Source organism: Pongo abelii, chromosome 14, assembly GCF_028885655.2.
Source record: "Pongo abelii isolate AG06213 chromosome 14, NHGRI_mPonAbe1-v2.0_pri, whole genome shotgun sequence".
Lineage (NCBI taxonomy): Eukaryota > Metazoa > Chordata > Mammalia > Primates > Hominidae > Pongo > Pongo abelii.
Window position 1 is genome coordinate 59,600,501 of NC_071999.2, and position 16,015 is coordinate 59,616,515.

Consider the following 16,015-nt stretch of genomic DNA (forward strand, 5'->3'; position numbering starts at 1 on the left):
AACATTTTGATTCCTTTGAACAGATGAAATCTCTCTGGAGTCGATAAATACATCCCCAGCACTACTAGAGGAAAACTGATCTTATAATTCCAATTCACATCTCTTGTACTGGAAACCATAAAATATGATGCAAATGTGAAATATAATTGAAATACTTATCACTTTTTATTATGACTACTCATATTTGAGTAGAATGTTTTGTCTAAAACTGAAAGCATTGTCTTTAAGGATTTCTTTATTTAAAAAAAATACTTTCAAGGAATCATCTTCAATTCTGTTTACATTTCCTTTTCATTTTAAACTACATCAGCATTAGCTACTCTCCAATTCATTCACGGGAAGTAACAAATTCTATGCAATAAGAATGCTAATTTTCTCATATTGTTGCTAACATCTATTTGTAGGAAAATGTTGTTGATGTTTTTCTAATTACAAAAAAAGGAAAATCTGCAAAAGTATCAGTATTTCTTTTCAAAGGAAGTTGAATGCTATGTTCATTTGTTCAGGTCCCTGAGTAATCACTCTTAAAGGGACAACATTTTTATCTATGGGACTGGCATGAAATAACAGTATGAAAAGTAATGGGCAAAATGATGGGAGAGGAATAGAATGCAATACTAAAAAAAGCAAGGAAGGAAAAGAAGCATAGAAGAAAGAGAAAGAGTAAAGAAAGGAGGGAGAGAAGGAAGAAAAAAGGATGAAAGGAAAAAAAGGCTGGTTAGAGAACATCAGTGCAAATTTAAGTAAAAAAAATTGGATTAAAAAATTTATTCTAATTATTCAATAGGCATTTGGTACAGAACCTAATCCTCTCCCAGAGAAATTTAAACACTGGGGTGGGATTTGGAATATTGTGGGGTAGGAATCAGGACACTTCCCTCTATTTGCCCATCACTGATTTCCTCCCTTATCTATCATACATTAGCTCTGGGACCTTGGACACATTTTTAACTTTTTTTCTTCTGGATATTATTGACTAGATTTAAGTAAAATTTTGTCTGTAAAACATTTAAAAGTATAAAACACCATCTAACTGTCAGGTAGAATGTGAATATTAATGATCATTAATAAAATAAAATAGATACTTCTGGTTTAATAAGTGAACAAAGGTTGCCAGGATTCATATCATCTGAGTTATAGTCTGCCTTTATCTCTTCATTTTGTCTGATCTTGGGTAAGTTTTTACCATTTTCCATTGTTATCTTTAAAGTGCTAAATTGTTAATGGATTTAAAGAAACAAATAAAAATTATGCTGTGAATGAGCTCTGAAATCCATGTATTGCTAAACAAATACAGGAAGATAAAATGATGTTTTACGACTATTATCTACTTTAGAAACCAGATGGCTAATTTTTCCATGAAAATGTAATTTTAGTAGAATAAAGTAAATTGAACATAAAAATGGTTACACATACACAGCTAACAACCTGATGGTTTCTTTGTTTATGTAAAAGGAATTTAGAATCTCATCAATTCACCTGAAACAATCCTATTGTTTGTGTAAGACAAGCTGCTCATGTTTCAATGAGAAGAGTGCAACCCACAGTGGAGAAGTTATCTGGCCAAGGACTCACAGAGCCAGGTCTATATCTCAAGACACCTACCTTTGGGTCACAATCCTCTTCCTACTGCATCAGGATGCCTCTACTCTTTAGTATATAGATTAGCTGTCAAACAACGAAAAGTCTTTTGTCATATTTGGATTAAAGCAGCCACGATGTGGCTTGGAATGAATCAGCCGACATAAGGTGGAATCATCTGTGAAAAGAAAGAGGTCATTATTGGCTATTTCTGTGAGGTGGCTTGAAAAGAGGAGGGGAAGAGTGTCACACTCTGCATGGATCCTTGAAGTTTTTCAGGATAACACTCCATTAACAATGACAAGTTGCCATCTGTTAGTGAACTCTTCCAGAAGAGAGCGAAAGCTACCCAGGAACATTTTGCTAAAGTCAAACTGGTTTTCCAAATCCAGCCCTTGGTTTTGTTATATGTGCCAACAGACATTCATGGTCACTGGGAAACTTTCTCAGTGAACTGGAGAAGTGTCAAGGAATAAATTACAAGTATTTCTAAATTATAAGCTGCTACTTGAAAGAAGCTGTCAATTATTTTACTCATAAAGAAGCCATTTAATTATGTTTTAATAACTTTTCCTGTAAGTTTATCTAGCAATATAGCTTTTTCATTATTCTTTCCCGAACTGTATATTTTGTAGGAAGTGGTATGAAGCTGCACCTGGGGAAAAAAAAAATGAAACTGACCAGTTTATGTATTCACCTTAAATTGCATCTCTTTCAGATTTCCTGATAAAGATGGGGTAAATATTGAGCAGTAAATCATGGCTACCTCTCCATTTCATGCATGCTAAATTTGAGACATGTCAGGAAATAAAATATTTCACCTTAGCATATTGACAGGTTAGAAGATATGGAAATATTTCACTAAATAATATTATTTGTTTGCATGTGGATTTTATAAAATGCAACTAAATATATAGTATGTTTATAATTGTTTTATTTCAAAAAGATGCAGAAATTTTAGGTGATTTATATAAATAAGCAATCATAAGGGTTCATTTTGTAAGAATACATTTTATATTTTAAATAGTAGTAGCTAGATAGCAAGAATAGTGATAGTACAAAAAAAAATGTAACCCTGAATGTATTGACAGTATTAAATTTTAACTGAACCCTGTGCTCCTGGAAAACATTGATTATTAGGAAATGTCTCCACCCTCTTGTGTTCTGGGAAACATCTCACTGAAAAGAATCACTCTTGCCACATGACTTATATAGGACTGAAGGATGCCCTTCTTATGTATCCATGACCAAGACAGAGGTCTTCTACATTTCCATTCTTTTTTCTCATTAATGATTAGCTGAACTGCTTGATCCCAGTGATCAACTGGAACAAATGCTTGTTAACCAAACTTTGGTTAAAACTCTCTTCTTTTTCCATGTCCCTGAACTTTCACCCACTCCCAGAATGAAGAGCATACATAGAATCTCTGCTTAAACAGTCTATCCCCAACCACCTCCCTTTAGCAACAGGCTGACCTCAAGGTCAGTAGTCTCTGATCTACTATCTGATCAAGCCTTCAGATGATCTCACTTGCCCACAACCCTTCCCTTCTAGCCTGGTTTACCCCTCCTTAGGAAAGAAACACTTTTTTGGTTTTTTTTGGCATAACCCTTGAGATGCTTGCAGAGCTTATGGTCAAAGCATGTTCTCCCTATGGCAATAATTCCTCCTCCCCAACCATTGAAACAGTTCCTTTGCCCCCTTTTGTGTAATAATCCAGTACTTTTTACTAAATTCTCTTTTTACTAAGTCTGAATTTGATTTTTACTTGTCAATAAAATGCAAGGAATATAAACCCCTTGCAGAGGGCTTTGGCCAGTGACACATTGACGATGTTCTTGACTATTTATTATCACTAAATTTTGCCCCCAAAGACTGAAACAAATGCTAACCAAAATCATCTCCAAAATTTGACTAACCATTTTCATGTTTTCATTACTACAATGGCAGTGCCTTTTCTGTGACTATTTTATCTTTCTTAATGAAGGACTTATCATTGCTTCACCTATGATCTAGTAAGTGTTTAACTTTTAACAAACACTCACAGAGAATAGAGCAAAAGTTATATTTATAATTTTTATTCACAGTAGGTGATGTACAATGCATGGTTTTATTTAATCAGATATTTTAATACTTCATGAAATTTCTCTGAATAAATTTTTTAAAATTCAAATCATTTAGAAAGCTCTTATTCAGATCAATCTGAAAAAGCACGTGGGATAAGATGTTTCACATCTTGACTAAACCGGAAATTGTACTTGTAAGAAATGTTTTTTTTTTTTTTCTGCAAATTAACAATCAATTGCAGACAAATCATTTTAAAAGATAAAAAGTCTTGTGACACCAGTTTACTGGAAACCAATGGGAGAGCATGCTATTTAGCTTCCACACTGTGTTAATTAATAAATCAAAGGAAGAATGTGCATATATTGATCAACCATTTTTAAATAAGTGAGTTTTAATATTAAAACTATGCTTCATATTTCTGCTTTTCAAGCTTTATCTGATTTGTTTGTGCTTGCTTCCACAATTTGTCATGGTCAGGCTGAGTTTCACAACTATTCTCTAAGGTAGCTGCTATGTCACAAAATTGATGTTCTTAGAGAATTTAATGAGAAGGTGCTAAATTTTAATATCAAGATTACTGGTGGAACTAATAATAGTCAGACTAATAACCAGCCCTCATGGGCTATGAATGCAATTTTTATATATATGCCTTAAGCACTTACTAGTACCCAGCACTGTTCCTCTGTGAATTAACCGTGAGACAGTGGTTCAAGCAAAAAGCAATAGTCCATTATAACCAATGCATTTAATTCCCTGTATCCCCACATGTAAAACATTGAGGAGGTTTTCTGAGGTAAGGGGAGAATAATGGAAATTGCAGAAGAGGTGTTCCTTATCTGCCTGAATTATAAGGTTGCCTAGGTGTGTGAAGGAGGCTTCTACTATGTTACATACTGATCCAGCTAACCTTGCCTTTCAAATTCCTGCTATCTGACTTACTCACTGACAATCTGCTTATTTTCTGCTTGGGTAGACTTCTCAGCTTAGCTCTTCTTCCTGCTGCTCAGGGCTTGACCCCTATCTCCCGCCCAAATATACACAGTCACCTGTATTCCTGCTCCGGTCCTCCTTCTACAGGGCTCTAGAATACAGTACCACCATCTCAGCATCATGCTCCTGTTAATGCCTAAGCTTCTATCCAGTTTGCTTCTTTTCTTTGGATCACATTGTGAAGCTGACCCTATTCCTTTTAAACTCTGTTATTAAGTTGATTAGAAAATGATTTGCACACACACAGCACTTTCTTAGTGATGGTACTTTGCTAAACATCTTGTAGGTATCCAAATCACTGTGTCTAACAGGACCCATGCTCTACTGGAATTCTGGCTGGTCATTGTTTTCCTTGTCTCTCTCTTCCTGTCATATTTTTTGATGTACTGTCTGACAGATTTTCAAGTTTTAAAATATGATATTATTAGCCCACAAATATTATATTATTACAACAGAATATTTTTTCTGAAATCTGAGAGTTGGTAGTCTTGGGAAATTTGTAACTACTAAATAATTACATAAAGAATGAACTTTCAAAGGTAATAAATAATTTCTACTCTTTTTTTAGCATATACTGGTGATTTCTATTATTATGAGCACCTTTCTCTTATGACTATAAACATGGAAAACAATAATAAATTGAAGTAATAATTTTTGTTTTATTTACTCTAATTATTAAAAATTGTCTTTGAAACTTGAGACTATATAGTCTTCTACTTAACCTAGGAGAATTAAAACCAGATGACTTTTACATCCTTACCTAATCATAAAATGTATAAATATAATTTATTTTTAAAAAATTTCTTCCAGAATCAGCAGCATCCAATAATTATACTTGTACATCTATATTATATATAGATATATATTTCCTTTATATGTATAGGATTATGTATTGGGACTTTTTGTGTGTTTCAACAATGGCTGAGCACATGCTATGCTCAAAGCATCCACATAAAAATTTGGGATCTTACTTTATACTATGCCAACTTTTATGGTGGCCTTTCATGCTGTTTATTTCAAAACGCGAGTCCCTCTCCACTGGGCTTTGTAATGACTCATATCTTATCTTAGGCCAGAAAGCATGCTGAGTGGCTTCTAACAAAGTGAGACCAAGGTTGTTTCACAATCAGCTCTGCAGGAAGGACTGTATGAAGTTTAGCTGTATCCTCCCCTAGAGTCAGCTCTGAGCCATCATTTTACTAATGAGCTCAGTTTTCACCAGCATGCAAAATGCTCTGCTGCTGTTTCACATTGTTGGCTGCTTTGTTAACTTTTAAGTCCCTATGAATTCTTTATTTTTTTTCTGCAAATGCTTTACAGTCTTCTGTGATGCTGAGGATTTTCCAAAATCAATGAAGAATATAATTCAAAAATCCTCTATTTCAAGTTTGTTTTTCTTTTTTTTCTTTTGGGTGACCGTATCAGGATGAAAAGTTTATTTTATATTTACTTTAACACTCTTACAAAACAAGTACACCTAACAAGAAAAGCGAGGTTTCATTTGCTTTTTCAAATAATGGCTTCTTATTGTTTAGTGTAAACTGGAATCTCACCAGTCCTTTCCAACCAAGAAGTGTATTCATCTCACTGATTTTTTAAAAAATGTTTATTTTTTATATTAGGTAGTGGATTATTTCATATGCTGCTTCCCTTCAGGGTTTTTAATTATATAAGCTTATATTGATATTCTGTCTCTAGTTTGACATCACTATTATTTCTATTTTCATTCACTTATTCCATAGACGTTTATTTTAGTGTATGCACTAAGCTACACCATTTTCTTGGCGCCATTGATACAGCATAGAACAGAAGAAATATATCCCCCATTCCATCGCGGTGCTTACGTTCAGGTAAATGTAGGGAATGCGGGGTGTGAGGAGACCAAGGAAGATAAATAATAAATTAAATCTAGAGTAAGACAGTAATAAGTTAATACATAACAAGTTAGAAGGGTAATGTTTTTTTAAAGGCCTTTCCAATTTGACTAGTAGCCAAAGATAGCTTTTTCGAGACACTAATATTTGATTAAAAATCAAAAGAAAATGTGGGATAAGCTGCAAATATCTGAAAGAAAACCATTCCAAGCAAAGGAACAGAAAATAGAAATGCACTCAGGCAGGAGCATGTCTGATGTGTCCCAGAACAGCAAGAATGCCAGTAGAGTTGAAGCAGAGTAGTAGATTTGAGTGGAGAAGGGATGCTGGGGCCGGTAGGATCATTAAGGAGACTTCTACAGTCATCCAGGTGAGCAATGACATCAGAAAGCATGGTTGGGGAGGGTGCAGGAGACTTTCAATCACGGTGGAAGGGGAAGCAAGCACATCCTACATAGCCGGATCAGGCAGAAGAGAGTGAAGCAGGAGGTACTATACACTTTTAAACAACCAGATCTCCAGAGAACTCAGTAACTATTATGAGAACAGTAAGGGGGATATCTGCCCCCATGATCTATCACGTCCCACCAGGCCCCTCTTCCAACACTGGGGATTACAATTCAACACGAGATTTGGCAGGAACATATATTCAAACAATATCACATCCTCATCCAAGCTGATGTCATTGCTCACCTGGATGACTGTAGAAGTCTCCTTGATGACCATGAGCTAATTAAACCTCTTTTCTTTATAAATGACCCAGTTTCAGGTATTTCTTTATAACAATGCAAGAGTGGACTAACGCAGGGTGGTAGTGGAGGAGACCTGAAATAAGCAGGATGGCAAATGAAATGAGATGGGACAGAAAAATACTGTTTTCAACTGGGCAGTAAATTAGAACTTGGGTGGAGAAGAATGAGATTTTGATGTGTGTTCTAAGATCTATTTCCAAATATCATTTTGCACAAAGCAAACTTTTCTATAGCTGATGATCTTTTAATGTCTCTGCAATATGCTGAAATTTCTAACAAAGCAATTCCAAATGCAAAATCTCCTCATAAAACTATTTATTCATCTCTACCACTATAATTTTATTCAGTTTGCATCATATATCAAAGGTTGTTCCTCTATTTCTCTCTTTGGCATGAGTTAATAATCATATTTAAATAGGTTTAGAAATATGTTTGAAAAAACTACTTTTCAACTTCATGTCTCAGGCTATTTCTATTAATTAAGTCGAGTAAACATTGAATATTTATAAAACAATTTGTTTGCAATGTATTGACTGCTAGGAATAGGAGTAATGGACTGACTTTCAGAATCTTTGCCAAATCACAAAATCATCCGTAAATAACGAAAAAACAAAATTATTTATTATATAAGATGAAAGTGCTAGAGATCAAGAAACAAAATCTAATGAATATGTGTGTGTATGTGTGCGTAATCTCTGTGAGTTGTAGTCTTCCAATTCGTGAAATAAACATGTCTTTATATAAACTATCACTTAAAGCTTTTAATTCATTGTTATATTGTCAATGGTCTTTGAAAAATCACATAATTCCATTCTGGGACTTTCAAGAAAAGAAAGAACTTTTTGTCAGACTTAAACATTATCATGTATCAGTTTTTTGTGGCATATAGATGGAAATATGCTAATTCAATAGAAATTTTTTTTTAATTTCCTAGGGATTCGTGGTAAAATATTAGAGAACAGCACTTCCTATGTACCTAAAGGCTTGTAGTTAAACTCCAAGCACTTCAGTGACTCATTTTCTACATTATACTTTCAATGACATTAGAAATTAAATATTTAAGAATTAAAAAAAGTACTAGCTCAACGGTCTTACTATTTAATTGTTCATCAGAATCACCTGGAGGGCGTTTTTGCACACAAATTCCTAAGCTTCCTCTTCTAGAGTTGCTGATTCAATACATTGAGAAGAGGCACAAAAGTTTGCATTTCCAGGTGATACTGATGCTGAGGGTATGGGGATTGCACTTTGAGAACCACTATGTTAAAGAAATGGCTTGTTACAAATAAATAAATAAATAAATAATTTCATACTAAGAAGTGTAATTACTAGTCTGCAAATTGATACAACAGTTCAGAAAATGTTTCTTCTTTTGTTCACTGAACCCCAATATTAGCCAACAAATTCTCATATATCAGAGTAACCACACCATCCATAAGGCTTTATACATCACTTTTGCATCTTTTCCTGAAAATGCATTTGTCTGGCCCTACTCTGAATTAAGTACTGCTCTCTAAAGAACTTGAGCTTGAATCAAGAATGTATTATTTCAAGCTTTGAGTCAACCTTTTTTTTTTTCACCTTAGCGAGACTGATTACTTAATTTGCCAATTGAAATACAAGTAGTCTCAATCTAGCAGTTCTTCTGGTTTGTTTCTAAGCATATTTACTAGCAAGATCCTGTATATTTGCCACCATATTTGAGATAAACACTGAGGAGCAGAACTTGGGCAGTTTTTACAGGACATGCCCATCCTTCACCAAGTGCAAACTAGAAGCAGGGAGCTGGAAAAAAATCTCTCCTGGGCTCTCTAGACCTTCTTTGAATGCACTGCAGCTGCCTTAGAAAGGCTGGTGTCTGGGAAGCATGGCAGAATTCCTGATGGGAGAAAGCTGGAGGTGAGATTGGAAAGCGAAGAGAGATCCTCATTAACATAAAAAATACCTGATATTTTGTAACTGAAAGAGACTCCCCACAGTGTGGAAAGTAATGAAGACAACTGAAGAGGATAAATATCTGGGTAAGTGTAAAATAAATGTTTATTATTTTTGATTATTTTAAAATACAATTTTTCATTGAAAATAAAATAATAATAAATTGGTATAGCAAATTGATGAGGAGTGAAGTGGCAAAAAATTATGCCACTGAAAAGTTCTTATGTTTTCAAAGTTCCTTAACACTATATGAATGTAAATAGCAATAAAGATGAATATTATATTTTTTAAAAAATAGCTAAAAATGAGACAGAGCCTAAATTTAAGAAATGAAATAAAAATGTAGGGAGGAAGGAGGACAGAAGAATTAATCCATTGATTAAGCAACAAGTGGGTATTAAAGGATTTGCATAAAAACTGTCAAATAGGCCAGGCACCATGGCTTACTCCTGTAATCCCAGGACTTTGGGATCACCTGAGGTCAGGAGTTCGAGACCAGCCTGGCCAACATGGTGAAACCCCGTCTCTACTAAAAATACAAAAATTAGCCGGGCATGATGGCAGGTGCCTGTAATCCCAGCTATTCAGAGGCTAAGGAGGGAGATTTGCTTGAACCTGGGAGGCGGAGGTTGCAGTGAGCCAAGATCACGCCATTGCACTCCAGCCTGGGTAACAAAGCGAGACTCTGTCTCAAAAACAAAACAGAACAAAAACAAACAAAACAAAACAAAAAACCTGTTAGACCAGTTATTAAAAAAAGCAGGTTATAAAGGCCTTAAAAACATGGATAAAAAATGACGATGGCACAAAGCTAATAAAGGAGCAAAAAATACAACTTTTCTAAATACCAAAGCAGTTTTTTTTAATGCCAAGGGAACTAAACAAACTCAGCAAATATAAAATAATATACAAAAAATAACAAAAAATTGACAGTTATATACAACAGTTTTATCAATGAATGAACATAACTTACCTATTAAAAAGAAAGCATGATGCTAATTTCAAAAGCCAGAGTGAGCTATATATTGTACATTAGCAAAATAAATAAATGAATAAGTAAAAACAAAGTGACATAGGCTAAACATTTTTTAAGAGGCTTTTTTTTTTTTTTTTTTAACTGGACGAATCAAAATAATAAGAAAGTAGCTGGCTGGGCGCGGTGGCTCACGCCTGTAATCCCAGCACTTTGGGAGGCCAAGGCGGGTGGATCACTTAAGGTCAGGAGTTCCAGACCAGCCTGGCCAATATGGTGAAACCCTGTCTCTACTGAAAGTACAGAAATTAGCCGGGCGTGGTTGCATGCGCCTGTAGTCCCAGCTGCTTGGGAGGCTGAGACAGGAGAATCGCTTGAACCCAGGAGGCAGAGGTTGCAGTAAGCCGACATCACGTCACTGCACTCCAGCCTGGGCGACAGAAGGAGACTCTGTCTAAAAAAAACAAAAGAAAGTACCCTTGTGATTCTGATATCAGACGAAGTAGAATTCGAGCCAAAAGTATTAAACCTGACAGCTGCTCCCAATATTTTTTCCACATTTCCTCTCCCAAATTCTACCTAGTCTATTTTGCCCTTGTTTCCTATTACTTTCTCACCTTTCTTTTTGTCTTTCTCCCTGCTCATCTGAGTTCGCCCTTTAATTTTACTTTCTTGTATGTTCTGTGCTTAACTTTTTAATATGTAGAGCAATTTAACTTAACTTTGCATTTTCTGTTTACCTCATATCTAAATTCTAGATTACATGGAAAGTCTCAGGAGCCTACAGACAAAATAAAAATAAAAATGAAAAGGTTGGTCAGGCGCGGTGGCACATACTTGTAATCCCAGCACTTTGGGAGGCTGAGATGGGCAGATCACCTGAGGTCAGGAGTTTGAGACCAGTCTGGCCAACATGGCGAAACCTTGTCTACTAAAAATACAAAAATTAGCCAGGAGTGGTGGCACGCGCCTGTAATCCCAGCTACTCAGGAGGCTGAGGCATGATAATCACTTGAACCCAGGAAGTGGAGGTTGCAGTGTGCTAAGATTGTGCCACTGCTCTCCAGCCTGCAGCCTGGGAAACAGAGTAAGACTGTCAAAAAACAAAAACTAACCAAAAAAAAAAACACGTTAAGGCTGCCGCAAGTAACCATTAACAATGTTTGCTTCCTCTTCCCTCTCTTTCTCTTCTTTCTTTCTTTCTTTCTTTTTCTTTCTTTTCTTTCTTTCTTTTTCTTTCTCCTCCCCTCCCCTCCCCTTCCTCCCTCCCTCTCTCCCTCCATCTCTCTCTCCCTCCCTTCCTTCCTTCCTTCCCTCCTTCCTTCCTTTTCTTTCTTTTTTTCTTTCTTTCTTTCTTCCTTCCTTCCTTCCTTTCTTTCTTTCTCTCTCTCTCTTTCTTTCTTTCCTTCTTTTTCTTTCTTCTTTCTTTCCTTCTTTTTCTTTCTTCTTTCTTTCTTTCCCTCCCTCTCTCTTTCTTTCTTTTTCTTCTTTCTCTTTCTTTTGTTCTTTCTTTCTTCCTTTTTTTCTTTTTTTCTTCCTTCCTTTCTTTTCTGTCCCCCATTCTCTCTCTCTTTCTCATCTCTATTATTTGCATTAGTTAATGTCTAGGCATGAAAATAGAATCTGCCCTTGATATTTCCAGTAGGGAAAGTGATACAATGAAATAATTGTACCGTTCTTAGGATGAAGGAGCAACAAGATCAAAAAGCTGTTGCTCAAATATTAGAAAGTTGCTACTCTTGCTATTCTGTATTAGAAGGAATCTATACTCATGTTCAAGTTCCTGGCAGGGCAACAGCTGCAACTGGCCAGGCATCTCACCCACTACCCCTGCTGGGAAAACCAGCTGTGCTGGAGTTATTTTCAGTCACTGGTCTCTGTCACCTTCAGTTACTGGTTTCTGCTGCTGCCACCATCACTACTAGAGCAAGAAGTAGAATGACTTTTCTCTGTCATCTTATCTATTGCCAACGTTTTTATTGGCCAATACCAACTAGAATTCAGATGGCAAGGGAATCTGAAAAATGCAATTTTAAGGCTTCCAGCTTCCTCTGATACAGAAGATACAGGAGAAGGGAGAGTGTGAGGCTGACAGACAATAGATAAATACAAATGTGCCATCCATTTATCTATCTGTCTAGCTATATAGCTATATATCTATCATCATCATCTATGTTACAATATGTGTTTAGAACATTGCTCAACGAAATATCAACCCTTAAAGATGGAATTAATGGTGATTTAAATATATACTGATCAATTTTAATTTTATAATTATTTGTGGCTTTATATATTTTCTCATTTTTATACAAAACTATTTTATTGGGATAATTAAAAAGTTAAACTAAGATACAATATTACATTCATTATTATTATGAAATTGTATATAATGTGCAAAAACATTTATTGACATAAAAAAGGAATGATGGGAAGACCACCTAATTTTAAGTGAGATGATGATGGTTAAATTTTGTTTTGGACTTCATATTTTGTCTTTATTTTCCAAATTTTATAAAATTATATATATCAATTTTATAACCAGAACAAATAATTTGAAAATCATATATCCTCAATGATTTGCAGCATTTTAATCTACTAATTTATAGAAAAAACATTGCAAATGTTTGTGTTGCTTTGTTTCATATTTATATATTTGGAAATATATGATGTGATGGTTTATATAAATTTTTATTTTAATAAGATTACTGAAATGGATTTGATTGCAATAATAAGTTTTTCAATTAATATATTTCCTCTTTTGAAAACTTACTTTTTCTTTTAATGTTTCTGAAATTGAGATCCATTTTAAAATCAATAAATTGAAAAACAAGTTAATTTTTTATAAAAATGAAAGTTATTAAATTATAACACTCTTATAACAAGTGATATGTATATTCTAAGAAATTCTCTATATGAACAATGCAAATACCACATCATGTCTCTTATAACTTATCCTAATGTCTTGCCATCAAGAATTTTTTTAGTGAGATTCAGCTAATTGTTGATCCAGGGAAGATACAAATATTGACACTCATAGACACTCATATGAAGTATAATAGTTACAAAAATCATCTTTATATTAATTTCTCTAAGTAACTAAAATATTTTCCTTTTTTAACACTTCTAGGAGTATTTGAAATTTGAGACGTATCAGATAAAATAATATCTTAATATAAAATAGTATTAATTTAGTAATTGACATATGTATCTCATGAGCCTGTTTTAGGCACCATAGTTTCTACATCGCTAACCTTTTTTCCAGATTATGTGTAATCTATAACTAGTGATAGTTCAATATGCAATTCATTTCTAGTTAAAATTTCTTGAATTTATGAGCAAGCTATAGTACTTCTGATATGATAGTTGAGATTGTTAAATATATTGATGATCTCAGATTTCAGTCTATGCACATCCTAGACATACTGATTGTAAATGAATCAGGCTAATTCTGGATCTCAGGGTCATATGGTCCCAAATTTCTTGCTGATTGTGTTACAGGAGAGAGAACATATTTCCTTTCTTTTATGTTCTCAATACTCTTCTTTTCTCTCCCTAAATTTATTCTTTTCCTAGGGCACTGCGCTTTCTACTTCCTCTGGAGCACTTCTGTAGTCACCTTCTCCCTTTGACGTATTTCAGCCCATTGGCTTATTCCTGTGTTCCTATATTTTATTTACACTCAGCATCAGTAATTAGTTCCATGTTTTAATTTGTTATATTGCCTCAAGGCATACTATGTGGCTGTAACTGCTTGCATTCCAATCACAGATCTACTACTTACTAGACCAGCTGTAACACAGGAGCTTTACATAGTATTTGTTTGCCTCAATTTTCTCATTTGTAAAATGTAGCTAATAGTAAATACTGAATAGAGGAGTTGTGACTTTTAAAATAAAATATAATCACCACAATACAACATTACTGCCTCACAAAATTCTCTTAATTGGGATTATCTGTTATTGATATCTGACCTTCCAAACTTTTGTTTTCCATTGTAAGAGACCTTTGTAAATATTTCAGAAAGAGGAAAGAAAACATTAGCACTGAAATTATCCATAATTCTGAAATTTATACATATTTAATTTAGTTATAAAACCATTGTTAATAATTCCAGCCATTTGGACTTTGACTAAAATTTAGAAATGTCTCATATTCAGCCATCTTTAAATCAAAAATACAATGTACTAGACCATTAATGAGCTGAATGTGAAATAATATAAAAATGGAACTTAAATAAATGAATACATGTAAGTCAAAAAGAAAAATAAACACTCAATTTTTATAAATTTTTCTCCTATTTTCTTTTTGAGAATTGATAGTGGCACATATCTCCAGTAATGGTCTGCTTACCTCCAATAATGGTACCTCCTGAAAACACAACTCTTCATGGAGACAGACATAGGAAGGTAGGGCCACTTACCTTTCTCTGGTTCATCAGAGGAATCTCAATTTCAACACTTAAGGAATGAAGTGCCTTGGTCCTTTTATGATTTTCCCTGACACATTCATATTTTGCCCCACTGAGGGACAGCTGAACTCATAGTAATCTACCACAGTTTTAGTGCCACAAATAATACAAGAATCTCTGCTACATAAGATGCCATTTATCTGGCAATCTTCTTTTGCTACATAGTCTATCCTAGAAGAGCTTATCAGGGGTTCTCCACTGTATTTGTACATGTTATTCCTTTTTACTGAATTCAGTAACTATAATCCTCTCTTTCTATACCTTTCATAAAACTATCACTTAAAGGTTGATGCTTTAAAGGGAAGATCATAGGTAATTTAATATGTATTTTTAATATGTATTTCTAACTGTGGTACAGTCTCTGTTTTTTAAAAGTTGCTGAACAATGAGAACACATGGACACAGAAAGGGGAACATCACACTCTGGGGACTGTTGTGGGGTGAGGGGACGGGGGAGGGATAGCATTAGGAGATATAACTAATGCTAAATGACGAGTTAATGGGTGCAGCACACCAGCATGGCACATGTATACATATGTAACTAACCTGCACATTGTGCACATGTACCCTAAAACTTAAAGTATAATAATAATTAAAAAAGAAAGAAAAAAAAAAGTTGCTGCTAGTCTTCTGGTTACAAAGTTGCATAGGTACTGTCAAGTCATATTTTTCCTACAAATCATATCATTTTGTGTGCAGTTTTCCACACCACAAGATTTTTAAGGAACACACTGGTAATGTTATAGAATAAACAGCAGTATTCACCTCCAAAGGAAAATCACTTTTAATAAATGGTGATGGTAATAGCAGTGAAGTATAAAACAGCAAGATCACACTTTAATCTCTCTTTCCTGACAGAGCTTGTGCCAGTTTTTAAAGCCATGACAGTTAGCCATGGCTGGAACCCTCAGGGGTCTCCCTCTAGCTGGGGAGATCAGTAGACAGCCACCAATATCATGGAACTCTTGGATCAAACTCAGAGAAGGATATCAATATTTTGAGCAAGAGATGGTAACCTGGGGAGTGATATTTGGCAATTTGCCTCATGGAACATGTGTTACTTTGAAAAGGTACACAATTCAGTGAGTGTCCTGCCAGTAGCTAAAAAGATAAGAGAGGCAATAAATGATAAATGAGATCATGCTAGCAAAATGTTTTAGAGTGACAAAATGTACAAGGGCCAGATAATAAATATGGATAAGAATAAAATAGTCATCTTGTGGAAAAGATATTGAGCTCATTCTTAAGACTCTTATGAGTAAGAGTTTTTTTTTTAAATAGTTGAGACAGCCTGACACTCTTGCAAAAATGCATCAATTAACAAACCTAAGAATAAATGAACTCTTCTAGAGCTGAAAGAGCTTAAGTGTATAG